This window comes from Felis catus, chromosome B1, assembly GCF_018350175.1.
Source record: "Felis catus isolate Fca126 chromosome B1, F.catus_Fca126_mat1.0, whole genome shotgun sequence".
Taxonomy (NCBI): domain Eukaryota; kingdom Metazoa; phylum Chordata; class Mammalia; order Carnivora; family Felidae; genus Felis; species Felis catus.
The window spans coordinates 26,007,469-26,026,679 of NC_058371.1; the positions used below are offsets into that span (position 1 = coordinate 26,007,469).

The 19,211-nt window shown below is 43.5% G+C and overlaps 1 protein-coding gene across 1 annotated transcript in view; it reads right to left on the reverse strand.

Moving 5' to 3' along the window:
• PRAG1 (PEAK1 related, kinase-activating pseudokinase 1) overlaps positions 1-19,211 on the reverse strand; it is a 110,071-nt gene extending 90,860 nt beyond the window's left edge. The window contains exons 1-2 of the mRNA XM_045055311.1: positions 18,900-19,211; positions 14,525-14,807 (exon numbers count right to left, since the gene is read on the reverse strand). The gene's annotated coding sequence lies outside the window, so the exon portion shown is untranslated. The remainder of the gene's footprint in view (positions 1-14,524; positions 14,808-18,899) is intronic.

A 19,211-nucleotide genomic window follows, 5' to 3' on the forward strand; every position in this document is an offset into this window, starting at 1 on the left:
TCTCATGCTTGTCTTCACTGATGATGTCTTTCTGTTTAAAATGCAAATGAATGCACAGGGACACCTGGGTGGCTCAATCAGTTAAGCATCCAACTTCGACCCAGGTCATGATCTCACGGTTTGTGCGTTCGAGTCCCACATTGGGCTCTGTGCCGCCAGCTCGGAGCCTGGAGCCTGCTTCGGATTCTGTGTGTCTCTCTCTGTCTGACCCTCCCCTGCTCACGCTCTCTCTCTCTCAAAAATAAATAAGCATGAAAAATTTTTTTTTTTTAATTCAAATGAATGCCTAAGAAAGTGATTTTGTCCAGATAATTTCAGGACACAGAAAGCCACTCATCTCATGTACTGCAAGGACACGGTTCTGTACCTCCAGCTGCAACTGATTTGTACAACTCGGGAGTTCCTGAAGACCCCCATGAGTGCTGGCTTTGGTGTCTGGGATTAATGCTTTCCCCTCCGTGGCACAGCCAGCACCACACCCAGCCCCCTCCAGTCCTCAAATCTGGCCTTCAGCCCGAGTTCCTCATTTGAGACAAAGTTTAAGAACGTGATATATACAAACATGATCGCGGAATGCATTCCACATGCTGGCTTTTAGGTCACACAGAATGAAGACATAAGAACACGTTAATATGGCTGCTTATAAAACAATTTTGTAGTGTGGTGTTTGCTTTCCTAAATGCCTGAAGTAAGTCTTTCCTATTGTGTCAAATTGAGCAAGCAATCTAGACAATGAAAGAAACAAGTGGACTTTCAAATTTTAAAGCCATTCAAAATTCATATAACATCCCATTGAGTTTCATATGTTATAAAAACTCATTAACATGATTCAGATCAGTTTGGTAGCATAAATACTTCAAATCCATAAAATATGATACACAGTACCTCACATATTTATTTATTAAACTACTATATATAAAGCTTATACTAAAAATATTTCAAGAACTACAAAGGAAATAATATGCTTGAGTCAGGCCTTCAAAAAGTATACAAACAGGATGTAAGAGTGAAAGAGTAAATGCTCATACTATACTCTGTAGCAAATGAAAGACTTAATTTTTTTTAATGTTTATTTATTTTTGAGAGAGAGAGAGACACAGAGAGTGAGAGAGTGTGAGCAGGAAAGGGGCAAAGGGAGAGGAAGGAATCTGAAGCAGGCTCCAGACTCGGAGATGTCAGCACAGAGCCCGATGCAGGGCTCGAACCCATGGACTGCAAGATCATGACCTGAGCTGAAGTCGATGGCTAACCTACTGAGCCACCCAGGTGCCCCTAAGTTTTGTTTTTTTTTAATGTTTATTTTTTTGAGAGAGAGAAAGCAGAAAAGGGACAGAGAGAGACACACCCACAGAATTCAAAGCAGACTTCAGACTCTAAGCTGTCAGCACAGTGCCTGATGCGGGGCTTGAACCCATGTACCAAGAGATCATGACCTGAGCTGAAGTCAGATGCTTAACTGACTGAGCCTTCCAGGCATCCCAGCAAATGTAAGGATTAGAGCTCTATCATTATATATGAGAAAAGAGAAAGTCTGAGTGCTGTTTTAGATGTTTTACTCCTTTGCTGTTTAAAGACAGTGTATTTTGCCACGGGTTCCTTGCTGTATTTGAGTATGAGTGTGTGTGTATGTGTGTATGAGGGTTCTGTGTATGGTTTTTCTATTGCTTTTATAAGTTTTTAAGAGAAATCTTCCTTTTGAATATGCACTAGAAAACTTAAAAGCTAACCCAGAGGCAATTACTGTTGTGAATTTCCTATGTATCTTACAGAGATATCCTATGAAAAGTACAAGCACAATGTATGCACATATTTTTGTCCCTTCTTTAAAAAAAAAAAAACCCTATACAGTATACATGATACACACCATTTTTGTTTTTACCTTAGAGATTATTCCAAAGAAATAGATACATAGCAACTGCATTTTTTATTATTTAAAAAAAAATTAATTCTTATTTATTTTTGAGAGAGAGAGACAGAGACATGGAATCTGAAGTAGGCTCCAGGCTCTGAGCTGTCAGCACAGAGCCCTATGCGGGGCTCGAACTCACCCTCACCGACCATGAGATCAAGACCTGAGCTGAAGTTGGACGTTTAACCGACTGAGCCACCCAGGCACCCCACAGCAATTGCATTTTTTAAAAGGCTACACAGCATTCAATTATCTGAATTCTATTCATAGTATTTTACTACCCATGATTATTTTAACCAATTCTCTACTGATAGCCAGTTATGTTTCCAATTTGTTGCTATTCCTGTCAATTCCTAAAAGTAGAATTGTTGAATATATGCATTATTCTCCTTTAATGGTTACCTTGCAAATTTTTAATATGAATTGAGACTTAAAGTTTAAAATCAGTCAGCATCTTTACCATCCACACAAACTATTTGCTCTGTAAACACCTCAACTCCAATAATCTCCTCCTTACTTCTACACCATTACTGTATTTTAGTTTTTTTTTAACTCTGAAAGACTATATTATAATCATTGTTTTCCACCTTACATGTTTATGTATACCCACAATTTTACTAATTTCTTTACTTAGCGTTTTTTTCTTTCATCTTAAGCCTTTTGTCTAGGATTAGTTTCTTTCTATACAAAATGCTTATTCATAAGTTCTTGTAGCAAGGGTCTGTTTCTTGGAAACCCTATTAGTTTTTCTTTGTCTCAAAATATCTTTATTTCATCCTCATTTTTGACTCATAAATAGTGGATATAAAATTTCGGTTTTTGAGTTAACTTTTTCTCAGCATACTGAAAATATTCCACCGTCTTCTGATTTTCATTGTTGCTGTTAAGAAATCAGGTGACAGAGTCGTTGCTGGGTGACACTTCTTTGCAGATGATCTTTTGTTTCTGGCTGCTCCAAGATTGTCTCATCACTCCCCTCCTGCAGTTTGATTATCATATGTATAGTTGTAGATTTTTAAAAACTTAATTTTCTTTGAAAATGTCTTTCTTTTTAAAATTTTCTTTTTTTAATTGAAGTATAATTTACATACAGTGTTATATTAGTTTCAGGTGTACAATATAATGATTCAACAATTCTATACATTACTTATCAAGGTAAGTGTACTCTTCATGTCTTTTCTCTTTTCACCACTCCACCTCCCCGCCGCCACCCACATCACCTCTGACAATGACTAGTTTGTTCTCTGTATTTAGGAACCTGGTTTTTGTTTGTTTGTTTCTCTTTTTTCCCTTTGTTTGTTTGTTTTGTTTCTTAAATCCCACATATGAGTGAGATCATATGGTATTTGTCTTTCTCTGGCTGACTTATTTCACTTAGCATAATACCCTCTAAGTCCATCCATGTTGTTGCAAATGGCAGGATCTCATTCTTTTTTAATGCCTGGGTAACATTCCATTGTGTATATACATGTGCTCATCTTTTTAGTTCGAGTATTGAAATCTTTCAACAGTAGCAGAAAATAATGAGCCATTTTCAATTTGAATATTGTCTTTTCTCTATTCTCTTTATTATGTCCCTCCAAAATTTTGACTGATTTTGTAATTCTACAACTCATTCTATATTATAAGGTTCTTAATCACTCTTTAATTTTTTCACCTCATTTCTTTCTATGCTGCATTCTGGGTAATTTCTGCTACATTATTTTCCATTTCACAATTAGTCTTAAACTGTGTCTATGCTGTGTAACCTGAATATCAGGCTCTGACTTTCAATTGCTCTATTTTTGTTTTTAGACATTCTTTTGGAGCCTTTTGAATCCTCTTGATTGATTTTATAATCCATCATTCCTGATGCCTTTCATTTATGTGTTTGCTGTGATATGGACTTATGTTCCCTGGAACTTTACCCATAGTAATTTTTGAGGCTTTGGTTGAAGGTAAGTTCCTTCAAAAACAGTACACATTTAATTCTACCTACTACCAATAAGGCATTCTCAACCAAGGGCTACTTTAAAATCAATTCTAGGGGCGCCTGGGTGGCGCAGTCGGTTAAGCATCCGACTTCAGCCAGGTCACGATCTCGCGGTCCGGGAGTTCGAGCCCCGCGTCAGGCTCTGGGCTGATGGCTCAGAGCCTGGAGCCTGTTTCCGATTCTGTGTCTCCCTCCCTCTCTGCCCCTCCCCCGTTCATGCTCTGTCTCTCTCTGTCCCAAAAATAAATAAACGTTGAAAAAAAAAATTTTTTTTAAATCAATTCTAGACTTGAAGTACTGTGAATCTGGGCTGAAAATTCCCATGAAAAACTGGATTATAGTTATGAATTCTCAGGAGAAAGATTTTCTCTTTCAACCTAGCTTTAAGGCTGAGGGAAACAAGTACTTTTTAGTAGACCTTTCTGTGGTTTCTTATTTATCTTATGTCTCTACATGGCTTATGTGTTTTCCTTTCAGACCTTTGTCTTCAGTTGGCCCAAGGATTTGTCTCATTTCTTACACATTACATAGTTGTTAAAAAGAGGAGTTCAAAGTCATCAGAGTTTCATACCCTACCCCAGAGCAAACACCAGACTCCGTGTTTGGTTACCTATATGTATTTCTCCTTTTAATTAACTTTTACCCTCAATTGATTTTTCCTTTCTAACTTGCTCACGAGTGCATTTAGCAAGAGGTTCATCTTTAAAAAAATAAACAAAGATAACATCTATCTTTGCTGTTTTCAGTGGAAAAGTAGATTATACCGTCTCTTCAAAATTATGTCAAGAAACAGCAGTCCATAAAATTCTCAAGAAGCGAGCTTCAGTTTTTAATTAATTCCCACAGACACTTCAGTTCTTGCCTGTCTGAAGCACATACTAAAACCATGATAATGGGGGCGGTCGCAACACAGTGCACTGGCAAAGCTGGTGCATATCTGATGGAAAAGGGAGGGTCTACACTGAGACTACAGCACCAGGATTTCACTGGCTCTGCATTTCTCCACTTGCCCAAGTTAGGGGGATGTTGTGTGAGTTTCCCATACCACCATATTTCTGACACTCCTGAAGTTTGTTACCTAATACTAATTTTATGACCAGCTTTGAAGAAACTATTAACTTTATGTTGAATGACTATATAGTGTGTGTGTGTGCGTGTGTGTGTGTGTGTGTGTGTGTGTGTGTGTGTGTGTGTGCGCGTGCGTTTATAGGCTTCAGGGCACAGGAACAATCTGGTATGCTTTCTCAGAGGGTCTTAGTCAGCTTGGGCTGCCATAACAGAATACCACAGACTGAGTGGCTTAAGCAGAAACTTATTTTCTTACAGTTCTGGAGGCTGAAAGTGCAAGATCAAGGTCTGATAGGGTTGGTTTCTGGTGAGTATTCTCTTCTGGCTTACAGATGGCTACCATCTTGCTTGTGCTCATATGGTCTTTCCTTAGCACGAGCACAAACACACACAGAGGGAGATAGGGAGGGAGTGATCTCTCTCGTGTTTCTTCTAATAAGGACACAAAACCTATCTAATCCAGAGTTGGATCAGAGCACTACCTTAATTTAACATTAATTTCTTCCTTAGAGACCCCGTCTCCAAATACATCCACACTGGGGGTTAGGGTTTGAACATATGAATTTGGGAGGACACAAACATTCTATTTACAATAGAGTCTCTTACGAATTCACTTATATGAATAGAGGGTGTTACGGGAGTATTACAAGTTACAATTTGAGGCAGTGCCATCCAACCTAAAACCTTCTGGAGGATTTTGTTCTGTTTAATTGCTTTGATACACTATGTCTGCGTTTCCCAAAGGGCAATGGGCAATCTGTTAGGAGAGAGAATAAAATGTTATTGCTCTTTTATAATTATTTCATCTCACCCTTTCGTAATTCAGTTTTGTTGTATATTATAATATATGGAACGTATTAGTACAGTTTTCCTTGCATGAAATTTATATAATCACAAACATACTTATAACAAGGAACATGTCTAGAATAGTTACTGATGGGTATGCATCACAAAGGCTCAGAGAAACAAAACTAGCCTTTTTCATGGTATGCGCATCCACGAACACAGTTCAGATATTAAAACTTGACAGCAAGAATAGGTCATAAGAAAAAAATCATCAAAGAAATAGAGAAGGTTGACAGGAAGGAATGAAAAGGATACATCATGCCACCCCAAACTAGAGGAAAGGCAATGGGAAATGAGAATGAAGAAAATACTATTTTCATGTCCCAGTATCTTTTAGCTGTCTGCTTTGTTTGCCCTCCTTATTCTTTTTTTAATTCTTTTTTTTACTTAATGTTTATTTCTGAGAGAGAGAGAGAGAGAGAGAGAGAGAGAGAGACTGACTGACCATGAGTGGGGGAGGGGCAGAGAGAGAGAGGGAAACACAGAATCCGAAGCAGGCTCCAGGCTCTGAGCTGTCAGCACAGAGCCTGATGTGGAACTCAAACTCATGAACTGAGAGATCATGACCTGAGATGAAGTCGGACACTTAACCAACTGAGCCACACAGGTGCCCCATACTTGCCCTCCTTATTTTTAATAGTCACCCTGGTGGCATGAGACCAATGAAGCACAAATGATAATCACGTAAGTGTTTGCACATGTAGGGTACAATTATTTCTTGCAGAGGGCCCTGTGCTGCTCACAGAGTTAATCCTGAACCATCTACATGTTTCCTTCCATGAAAGAATAACGTTTGGCCTTGACTCAAACACTCTTTCCGTTGCTTGATTAGAGAATTGAGACGCTGAGTTAACTGCACTTCCATGATACTCTTGAGGTACTGGAAAACCCATTAATGGTTTTCTTTGAGAAGGTATTTTACAACTTGATGTGTTGAATTCCCTCCTGAAAAGGGAAAGACCAGTTGGGGGACTGGCTACCCTGCAGTAATGGGCTGGGAAAGAGTCCTCTATGGGTTGTGAAGAGACCAAGAGGCTTGGTCCTTCCCTAACTGGCCCCCATGGGGCATGCAGAGTTTTATGTGTGGCCTCCAAATTGTCCAAAAATCAGAGTGGCCACTTCTAATCAGTTCCTGCCAACAGCCAGTGCTTTTCCTTCGGAAGCAAATGCACAGGCGTACAATGCAGAAGGACAAAGTCCTCATTAGCACCAAGCATTTGCAGAGAATCTGGGGTGCACTGAAGGGAGGGGAAGAGAGGCCCCTGGCTGGCTCAGTTGGTTTAGTGTCTGACTTCGGCTCAGGTCATGATCTCACGGTCCATGGGTTCCAGCCCCGCGTCAGGATCTGTGCTGACAGCTCAGAGCCTGGAGCCTGTTTCAGATTCTGTGTCTCCCTCTCTCTCTACCCCTCCCCTGCCCATGCTCTGTCTCTCTCTGTTTCTTAATAATAAATGAACATTAAAATTTTTTTTTTAATAAAAAAAAAAGGAAGGGGAAGATTTTCTGTCTCTTATGGTACCACAGGGAGACATTATGGATGTGGGGGCAGGAGGACTGGAATGGGAGGAGGATGGGCCTAACTCTATTAGTTTATTCTCTGCTAGGTGTTGAAGGTACAGAACTTCCCTTCCAGTAAGATTCACACACAGTATGGGCCTCAGTGATTTCCCCGTGGTTTTCTGATAAATTATATATGCATTTGGCTCTATGCACTTGGTTTTCGTGGGGAGATATTTCTTACTCGCAAATAAGTCTGTGATCCTCAAAAATGTTACAAATGTTTGTTCCAGAGGAATTAGAAGCCCACAAGTGCTTTTCCTTGGGTATCTTTTCATATTTTCATCCTAGATAGAATGGTCAGGGGCATGCAGAGTGCAATATAAGGAACTGGCACACGTTTTCAGAGGTCGAGCCCTCTAACTCTTACCCCAGGGCTAAAGGGTGTGATGAAATGCTTCCAGGCACATGAAGGCAGTGGTATTGGGAGATTCTATTTTTAAAGACTTTTAGGCTTTTTTCCCTTTTTGACATCCACTCAGATGACTGATAGATGTCTTGTGAAAATCAAAATTTGTTAAATCCCAGCAAAAGCACTTTGAATAGAGAGAGAAGGCTCCATCATAATATTTAAAACTTTTCTTTTTCCTACACATCTTCAAGGAAGACAGCTCTATGCTAAGAATAAGATGTGTGGCAGGGCACTGATGTGTGCGAGTTTGGCTCTACACTGACAGTGGAGCCAAACTGCCTGGGTTCAAGTCTCAGCTCCTATGATCTGTCGCCACTTCACCTCCGTTTCCTCATCTATATAATGGGAATGACAACACTATCTGCCTCATAGGGCTGCCGTGACTTAATGAGGTAATGTCTGGAAAGTACTTAGAACAGTGCCTGATTCGTTGTAAATGCTACATTCATGTTTGCTAACATTCTTTTTTTTTTAATGTTTATTTATGAGAGATAGAGCAAGCATGAGTGGGGGAGGGGCAGAGTGGGGGACCGAGGACCCGAAGTGGGTTCTACGCTGACAGCAGAGAGCCCAATGTGGGGCTCGAACACACGAACCATGAGATCATGACCTGAGCTGAAGTTGGATGCTTAACCGATGAGCCACCCAGGCGCCATGTCCCCGCTAACACTCTTAATGATACTTCTCCCACCAGTTCCCTCTTAGATCTTACCCCTTCTCTCCATTCAGTAACTAGACTGTAGCAGGTGATCACTGACACAGGGAAGGAATGTGACAGGAAAGATCAGAGAGGAAAAAAGTCTCTGTGGCCTATGAGTTTCAAAAGAATTGACCGTGAGGAAATGGAAACAGGACAGAGGTAAATCAGGACAGAGGTAAATGAGAGGAGTAGCAGGGAGGTATCCCTCCCTTCTCCCCTACATACACACTGGCTAGGAGAAGGTGTCACAGTCTGGGATGAGATTGAGTTGGACCGGGAGAGTAAGGAAAGCGTAGATACTGGTAGGTCTCTGAGGAAGGAGGCCATGAGCCCTGGTTCCCATGTCAAATGTTAGAGATGCTGGAACCGAAAACCAACCAAACAAAAACAAAAACCAACCGACCAACCCTCACACTGACTTGGCAGATGTGGCCTCGGTCAGCCTACAGAGTTCCCCGGGCTCTGTCACGGCCCTAAGAGCAGCACAGGAGATGCCAACGAGGCCGCCTCAGGATCCATGTGGGTGGGCAGTAATGTTAGAGGGACAGGCTTTCCCAGCAGGAAGCAGAATGAATAGATGAAACTGAGGATGGGGACCGGGTATGCCTTCACTCAGGCACCACATAAACCCTCGGTGCTTAGATGCTGTGTTAGGGAAAAGGGAGAGGAAGAGAAACTGACTCTGCCACCCTCAGAAAAAAAAAATGAGACTTGAAATAGAAACTCAATTGAATTATAAAAAAATCAAGATACTTTTTTTTTTTTTTTTTGCACATTCAGATTTGCAGACATTCATACCTGCTCTACCTGTTTCTTCCGTGACTCAGACATCGGGAAAATGAAGTAAGCTTTGGCTTGGAAGATTTAAGTCACCACTGGCAACAGATGAGTCACCCGGGCATGTCTCCACTGCCTGTTAAGGCCCCACAAAGATGAGAAGAGCCTGGGAACTTGGGAGCCGCTGACACCATGAGATCACAGTGGTAGCACATGAGGATGGGGAGGGGGGGGATTGGAAGCACGTGCTGGGGAACTCTCTCCATCACGAGGGGTGAGAAAGAAGAGTATTGCTCAGACCTCTGCACCTCTGTTCCAAGCAGAAACTAGGGAATATCCATGCCTGTCAGATTGGAGCACGGTTATCCTACATTCCAACTCTTTTCCAGCTGGCATTCTCCAGACAAGTATCAATCAATGTCTACTGTATTCCAGGCGTTGTCTTGGATGTTAGGAACATTCCTGGGTGAACAGGACAAGGTTCCTGCCCCCAGAGGGTCCATTCTAGTCTCACAAAGAGATCCCTCAATGTCAAGTGGGCAGTAGGCACGATGGGAACGTGAGGGGAGGAGAGTTTGTCCGATTCCAGGGCTCTGGAAGAAAAGTGGGCTCCTAAGCGTGTTCATACAGCAGACAGAGATGGGCGGAGATAAATTTCTGCAGAGGACACAGCCTGGGCAAAGGCATGCAGGAGAGGAACAGCGGAGAGTACACAGAGAAAGCATCCAGCATCTCTGGTCTGTCAGGTCAAGTCACTGGCTGGAAAGTGGGGTTAGAGACGGAAGCTTGGGCCAAGTCACAGACGCCCTGAATGCTAGGATTAGGAATTTAGCCTCTGTTCTGGAGCTGACAGGCTACTGACGGTTTCTGGCAACAGAGTGGGATAGCCAGGTTTATATTTTACAACAACATGTCTGGCTACATTTGGGGGACAGATGGGAGGGGATGTAAGGGACAGCAAGAAAGCCACTTAGGATTGTCCTGCAGGCCTCTTGCTTACTAGCCAGCTCTGGCAAGTCCCCAGGTTGGACCTCGGGCATCACAGACCCATCTACCAAGTATTGCTTGTAAAAGGAGGTTTCTTACTAAACGGGAATCCCTATTCTGACTAAATAGGACCAGGCACACCTGAGCGGAGGACTGGGCCTTAGGTTGGCTTATAATGACTGAGAAGAACAACAGACAAATCTCCTGGGTTTCCCAATCTCCAGCCGGTCTCCCCTCTGGCAACCTCAAGATCTTTATTCCCCCACTTCCCTGCTTCCTGGTCTGGCTGCTATGTGGAGTTTCAATTCCATCCCCTCTAGGGGCACCTGGGTTAAGTGTCAGACTCTTGACTTCAGCTCGGGTCAAGGTCTCACTGTTTCTGAGATCGAGCCCTGTGTCAGGCTCTACACTGACAGTGCACAGAACCTGCTTAGGATTCTCTCTCCCCCCGACTCCAAAATAAACAAATAAATTAAAAAAAAATTCCATCCCCTCTCCCTGTCCAGCTGCATCCTGTCTGGTGTGACAGTGCTATTCTTGGAATGAGCAAGCTGGCCACTAGATGGTCATTGCACTGGCTAGCCAGTGCAGTAGAGTTGAGTAAGCATCTCTGCACCTTCGAGAACTCCCAGCTTTAGCCCCAAACAGAGTATGAAGATTTAGCCTGCTTTTGGACAATTGCAGATTCTTACTCAGAACTGCATTCTCATAATTAACAGTGTGTCTGAAGCTTTTGGGGTTTGCGGTAACGTGATATCACTTCTTGCTAAGTCACTTGGCTGCATTTCTGAAATGCTGTTCTCAGTTCCGACTGACTTCAGTCTGGCTCTCCCAATTCATTATTCATGCCTGTGTCTCAGATTTTCACATCCTCACAGCCATCAGTGGCCCAGCAATATAGGCTGGAAATAAAGGAGCAGGAAGAAGTGGGAAAAATGGGACCTTACAAAGGAAAATCGTGTCTTGGGTGTGGGGGGCACATGGCAGTGGGGCAGATCTGTGGATGAGGGGATGTGGGGATGGATAGATTAAGAAGGAATAAGAGGGGAAAAGGGATCTGAGAGATAAGAGAACTGGGCAGAGAGAGGTGTGGCGCTGCCCTGGGAAAGGGAATTATGTGACATGATTGCAAGATCAAAATGCAGCTCCCGTCCTTGATTAAATTAGTTTATCTCTGCAGCACAGCGCTGTGCTGCACAAGAGAAGTCAGAGCTGGTTATGAAGAGGCAAATGAGCTTGCCGTGCAGGGTTCCAAGAGAAACGAGAGTGGGCTTTGCAGCTGGTCTGCAGTTTTCCTAGGAGCCATGATGATTCCCTTTTAACAATAGATCCTGCCCTCCCCTCTGTCAAACTCCTCATTCTTCAGGTTGGGTATTCTGGTTAATTACATTGACTGCTTCTGCAGATCCTGTTGGAGCTGTGGCCCTACCAAGCTATGCACTTGGAAGGGTAGGCTGGGCAGGACGTATAGCTGAGGACACTTAGCTGACTAGGGGGGCTTGAGATGACAGCAGCAGGCCTCAGAGGTGCTAGCACTAGAGAGACCTTGGAGCTCCCTTACCCAGCAGTTCTGCACCCTGGCTGCACAGAGACTCACCTGGGAACTTTGAGAAAAAAAATACCCATGTCTGGGTTCCACCCCCGGAGGTTTAATTTAACTGGCCTGGGGTAAGACCTTTGCATCACTGTTAGAAAAAGAAAATCAAGTGAGTCTACCATGCAGCCAAATGGCAGGCAACCCCTGATTTAGTCCAGACTTTTCACTTTACAGATAAGAAAACTGAGGCTCCCAAAGATACTGTCATGTGCCCTTATTTTTACAGTTAAGAAAGGCAAGGATCTCCTGACCTCCCCCCACCACAGGTCAATGCTCACTCTGCTAAGCTAGATGCCTCTCAGCACGAGAGCCTTCATGGCATGACTTCTGACCCTTCCTATGGAGAGGTGACCGAGTGGTCACTCCCTGACCTGGCCATTTGGAGCTTCACGCCCTCCTGGGAGGTTAATGCCAGCTTGTGGAACAGTTTGCAATAGCCTGAAGAGAGTCAGACATGTAAATAACTCCCACCCGGCAACACACACACTGAGTGTCTCCCAGCCCAACGTGCACGCACGTACACACAAAGACTCAGCAATCCTTGTATTTGATAGCAGGTGGCTTTGTTTCTGAAAGGTATTCACTGCTGACAATAAAAAATGTGGAGTGAGAAAAAGCGAACCAGGGGAGCCGTGCTACTGATATCCCATTCCAGAAGCATTCCCTTTGATCCCGGCTGGGGCAGGCCATTTCTCAGAAAGCTTCAGACTTCACACACATTTAACTGAACGAGGGGAACTGGGCATATAGTAAAAGCGAACACTGAAATGGAGAAATCAGGAAAAGGATGTATGTCTCTCTTTACAGGGAAAATCCAGATTATTGACAGCGTGTGGAATTTCAAATGTAGAACACACTGTATAGCTTTCTCTTTTTAACATCAAACTTCAAGTGGCTTTTCCTTTCCTTTAAAAAAATGTCTACAAAATAAATAGAATAGCGTTGCAGCCTAATAATACTCTGGACAAGTATTCTGTGATAAATCACAAATAAGAGATTAAGTTGATTTCATACAAGGCTGCATTCCATTTTGTTGGAAGGTCTTTGGGTCACATTTAAAGGCAAAAGGAAGGGGCGCCTGGGTGGCGCAGTCGGTTAAGCGTCTGACTTCAGCCAGGTCACGATCTCGCGACTTCAGCCAGGTCACGATCTCGCGGTCCGTGAGTTCGAGCCCCGCGTCGGGCTCTGGGCTGACAGCTCAGAGCCTGGAGCCTGCTTCTGATTCTGTGTCTCCCTCTCTCTCTGCCCCTCCCCCATTCATGCTCTGTCTCTCTCTGTCCCAAAAATAAATAAAAAACGTTGAAAAAAAATTTTTTTAAAGGCAAAAGGAAGATAACGGATGACATAGCTTAACATGGAAACCAAACATTCTTGAACGTTTGTTTTCATCTATTCTTAAGTCCAACTGAGCTGGGCGTGGAGGAATGCTTCTCACAACAGCGATGTGGGGCACCCCTACCCCCTAGGATGTTTCCAGGTACATCCTGAACCTTAGACAATGGAAGATGAAAATAGCATCTCATCACACACCTGTCAGGTGGCAACATTCACTCTTGGGAGAAAGACCTCCCCAAAATATTACAGCAGGAGGCTTAATTAATACATAGCATGGAATTCATATTCATGTGCACCCCTTTTAGGCTTCATTATGTTTACAAATCTGGTGAACAAGAAGTCAATAATCAGAGGAACTATAGAGGCAGAAACAGATGAAAAATGGAGGGAATACCAACCACGACAAGAAATGGCAGTCCATATGTGCGGTATCATGGAGGCCCAGACAACAACCAGCATCAAGTTAACTTGTGCAGTTACCTACAGGTGAAATTGGCAACTATTTACCTTATTAAAAAGGGACACTGGAGGGGTGTCTGGGTGGCTCAATTGGTTAAGCACCTGACTTCGGATCATGATCATGATCATGATCTCATGGTCCATGGGTTTGAGCCTCATGTTGGGCTCTGTATGGACAGCTCAGAGCCTGGAACCTGCTTCAGATTCTGTGTCTCCCTCTCTTTCTGCCCTTCCCCCCACTCGCGTTCTTTCTCTCTCAAAAAGAAATAAACATTAAAAAAAAAGGGACACCGGAAAGTTAGATTGTTTAAAAACAGACATCACATGGGGGCATTATTGAGATTTTTATCAGTAACATCAATTTCAATACCTCTTTCCAAAGCTTATGACCACAGGCCTCCATGGGCCCTCAGGCTCAGTCCAAGAGATGAAACCTGCCTGTAGGCTGAATAGGTGATGTTGTACAAAGGCATGCCATCCTGTCTCATCATCACTGTGTGATTTATCATTATAATCACTATTACGTAGAAGTTTAAAACTTTTTTTAATTTCAAAAGGTATTCTATACTTGTAGGAGCTAGGAACTATTGGCATAAAATTTGGGGCTTTGGGGACACGTTTATTTGGATTTTAGTACATTCCAAAAACTGTGTTCTGAGGAACATTTTGGTTCTCTTCTGCATGGGTTTTTTTGTTTTTTGTTTTCCCTTGGTGGATGGAACATCTATTCGGATACCGTTCCTTGTCGGCCCCTTAATTTTTGTAAGATAATGTGAAGCCCTGCGGACCTTAATAAACCTTGTCAAGTTTTTACATTTCAGTTTCTTACCCCCAAATCTAGCCCTGCATGTTTTCAACCTGCTGTGGTTCATTGCACTCTTCCGACTCAAAATACCCAAGCTCACCAGTGTGTAGTCAGATGTCCACGTCTGGCGGTTGCTCCACTGGTTCTTGACCCAGCAATTGCTCTAGTGGTGGGGACATGACTTACATCGGCCCACTGTAGACTCTGTCTGTGGATTCTCTAAATTTGCAGTGGAGAATGCTTTTTTCTCTTTCTTCTTGACTTGTGGACTTTGAAGTGCCCAGGATGGTGCCTGGCACGTATATACGGTCTCTTCCCATTCTTGTTAACAGGGTGTGCCTTCAGAGCTGCTGCTGACCATGGCCCCCTTCACATGAAGAAACCTGGAAGAATGAGAAAAACACAAACAAAAGCTGAGATCGGAGGTAAGGAAAGAAATCTGGTACCATTCACGTGAAACTACCCTTTCTGTGGTCTGGTTCCACAAGCCAGAACATCCTGTTTTCTTATTGAACCTGAGTTCAGATTCTGCCATTTGCAACAAAAAGCTCCAAAAATAAAAGTAACATAATGTTATTTGCCAAATGCCTAGCAATTAGGAATTGAAAAGGGAAAGAATAACATACGAGTCTCTAGTGGAGTGGATGCAGGAAGTAAGACAGAAAACCCAGGGAGACAGGTTTTAGACATGATGGTAATGAACTTGATTTTTAGCATACTGAGTCTGAGGATCTTGGAATTTTTCCATGTGGAGCAGTCTTTTAGGTGTTTGGAAATATGGATAGAAAATGCGGAGGAGAGTTGAGGGGGGGTATATGTGGGGGTCAAGAGAATAGAGCTGGAGCAGCAGCCCATGGAACTGGATGAGGTCAAGAGTAAGACCGGGAGGAGGCAGGAATTATGGAAGAGAGAGAAGAACAAGAAGAGTCAGGATACGGAACGTGAGAGAGGCCGAAACTAACAATACTCTCAAATGATGCCAAGGGGCTGGGCTGGGTGAGAGCCTAGAAGAGGCACCACATTTTACAAGTTGTTTATTGGTATGCCCTGGGAGAAAAGTTCGGTTTAGCAGGAGCCAGTCCCAGGCTGCACGAGGTTGAGAAATTAATGGGAGCAGTAGATGAGAAAGACAAGGGCAGAGGGTGGTGGAAAGAGGGAAAGGTATGCAAATTCCGTAGTGTCGGTGGAAATCAGATCACCTCTTTTTTTTTTTTTCAACGTTTATTTATTTTTGGGACAGAGAGAGACAGAGCATGAACGGGGGAGGGGCAGAGAGAGAGGGAGACACAGAATCGGAAATAGGCTCCAGGCTCTGAGCCATCAGCCCAGAGCCTGACGCGGGGCTCGAACTCACGGACCGCGAGATCGTGACCTGGCTGAAGTCGGATGCTTAAACGACTGCGCCACCCAGGCGCCCCAGATCACCTCTTTTAAAAAAAAACTTCTTGGGGCACTTGGGTGTCTCAGTTGATTAAATGTCTGACTCTTGGTTTCGGTTCAGGTCATGGTCTCACGGTTTGATGAGTTCAAGCCCCACGTCAGGCTCTGCATTGGCAGCATGGAGCCTGCTTGGGATTCTTTCTCTTTTCTTGTCTCTCTTCCCCTCTGCCCATGCTGCCTCTGTCTCTTTCAAAATAAATAAACTTGAAAAACGTTTTCTTAAGAGTAATTGTGATATAAGCACATTTGCACGCTGAAGAGTAATCAAAGGGCAGGACAAAAACACATCAGATGGGGAATGATTGAAGAAGCAAGTTAAAGACATGATAGAAGATGAAGGAAGGAGCCTCAGAGGGGAGAAAATATATTTTCTTATTTAAGGCAACAGGGTGAGAGAAAATGGTCACGATGAGCACGGGAAAACTTAATGTAGGAAAGCGAATGTTAGCTGGAACCCCACCAAACAGCGTTGATCTCACGTAGACAGACGACAAAGCCCGTGCTGCATGATGGATGAGGGAAGGAGCTTCCGTGTGGACAGATTTTGGAATCGCTATGAGAAATTAATTGAATTTATTATAATAATTCTAGAGCAGCACTGAGATTAGAAAGAACAAATTGGCAATGGATTCAGTCAATTGCTGCTAGCAGCCCGAGATAAGGGACGGCAAAAACCTAAGCTGTGTGTGCCCACTCCAGTGGAAAATCAAGGAACGAGGAAATGTAGGATGCCAGTGAGGCTTATTGAGTGAAGGGGACACATTTGTCTCATTTATTAGTTTGCTATTGGGGACTCGTCTTACTGTGAGGGCAGTGTAGCACGGTATCTGGCACTTTAGGGATAAGCAATAAAGATTTATCTCATTGAACAAAACGGCACTCTAACTTTTATGATGTAGTCTTTCATCTAGTTTCAGCTCTGAAACAATGGGAATCACTCTCCTTTCTCCTCTACATTTGTTCTGGCAGTCTGATTAAAAAGAACAAGATGTTTTTGGAATCATCCTGTGGAGAGATAGGGTGGTGATGGCAGTGGGGAAAACATGAAGTAGAATTCAAGCAAAATAAAAGAATGTATTTGCAATAGCATTGCGAGGAGGAAACTGGGGGTGTTTAGCGCGTGCATGTGTGTGTGTGTGTGTGTGTGTGTGTGTGGTCTAAGCACCAAGTGATAATGGTTTGAGATAAAGCAGTGCATGAGTCAAACAGAGGGGAAGATTTATAAAGATGCAGATGTTCAACAAGCATCTCTGGGCATATGTGAGGTGACCAGTTATCCCAGTTTGCTCAGAATGGAAAGTGGACATGGGACTTTCAGTGCTAATATAGGAAAGTTGCAGAGAGATCAGGGTGACGGTTTATTCTGATGTGTGCAGAGAAACATGTACAAGTATATTTACTCTCCATTTCTCCCTAAATAGAATTTAGGGAGCTTCAGAACTCCTAGAGACATTGTGAAAGTTGCTACCCTAGGAAATCTTCTGAGAAGGAACATGTGATTTGTATCAGTAGACTAAAAATTGTTAACTCCACAAACTGTAAACATTTCTATGTTGAGCTACTTGGAAGATGGCTAAAACTTCCAAGTAATTGGTCTGAATCTAAAACCAGAAGGCTAGCCTTTATGATGACATCTTAGATATACTACCCTATTGGCCCCATCTTTAAACATAGTATTTTTATTAGAACCTGAAAGTGTTGGTCCCGTGGCTATTTATCACCTTTCTTGTAACCCAGTCTACAGAGTACTGGGGGAATCAACAGATTCTCTTTTCCTGTCCACCACCACACCCCTTCCCACCCCGCCCCGGCAGAGGAGACTGGCAAGGCCCACCTACTGTCTCCACTGTTAAGTCTTCTTCCAAGTGAAACACTTGCATGTTTCATAAGGCCAAACAAAACCTAAACCAGCTAGGATTTTATGAGCCTACTTTGGTGCTGATCTGAACCGAAAGCTGAATAAAATACATAAACCTAACAAGAACACTACAGACAAAACCTGACACATAAGAGACACATATATGATGGAAACTAAAAAATAATTGCCTTTAATTTGGAAATTCACTGGTGGATTCCAAGAGAACAAATAGAGCTTCCTCTTGGATCTTAACACTAGCCAGTGAATTCAATAACGTTAATTCAATAGTAGTCGAGGTGGGTGAATGGGTAGGAGGAACAAATGTATTCAGAACTTCTCTTGGGGATCCAGAACCTGCAGTGGACAGTTGAGGAAGTAGTAGTGGGAAAAACAAACACGAAGACTGAGCAACAGAAATGGTGGTGCCCCCCCACCCCCACCCCCTCGCATTCTGAATTGATTCTCAGGCACTATTGCATTCACACAAATGGTATGAATGACTTAACTGCTTCATTCAAATTCTTGCTCCAAATCAGTGGGTCTCAAGTTTGGCTGCACATTGAAATTACCTGAGGAGTCTTAAAAAAGCTGGTGCCTGGGTCCGATCCCAGAGATTCTGATTTAACTGCCGTGAGTTGTAGACTCGGCACCGGGCGGCTTCTGTGCAGCCAAGATTGATAGCCACTGGGCGATCAACCAGGAAATCAGGAGAAATGGCTTAGGTCAGTGGTGCTCAAATTGTAGATGTCTAAGAATCACCTGGAGGGTTTGGTACATAGTTTGCTGGAGCCCATCCTCAGAGTTTTCTGATTCAGTAGGTTCAAGATGGGGCCCGAAGAGTCTGCATCTAACAAGCTCCCAGGTACTGCTGGTTGGAGAACCATACTTCGAGGACCACTGGCCTGGGTGGATCCTATGTTATCATGTCCTGAGACAGCTAAGCCATTAGCATTCTTTGTGTGTCCCCCCCAGAGCCAAGAAATAAAGCCCCGTGGACCCTCCTCTACATGTGCTTGGACGGCACCTCCCACACTAATCTGCCTGCTCCCTCAAGCCTACTCATGGGGAGCAGCCTCTCTTTTTCCAACCTGGAAGCGTAAGGGCTTTATTCTTTGCCGCCCTTATTGAATTTTGTGGAAGTCATCTAATTACCGTTAGATATACGGAATCTAATTACCATTAGGTGTCAGGAACATGGTATCCGGGACATGTCAGCCAGCTGCATAGAGTCCCTCAGACCTGCTGGCACTCCAGCTGGCCGGGGCAGCCTTCCTTCCATGTGCTCCTCCATTCCAAATTGGAGCCCTCGCTCTTGGCTCTGGACGTGCCCCAGTCCAACAAGCAGGACCCACGGTGCATTTGGAATCCTGCCCTGGAGGACGCCCATTACGCTCAGAAAGCCGTGGTGGCCCAAGGGCAGTAGTTCCCCCTTCCCAGTCGGCAGTTTCGCTTTGCAGGTCTCCGTTACCCACCGGCCACCGCGGGCCAG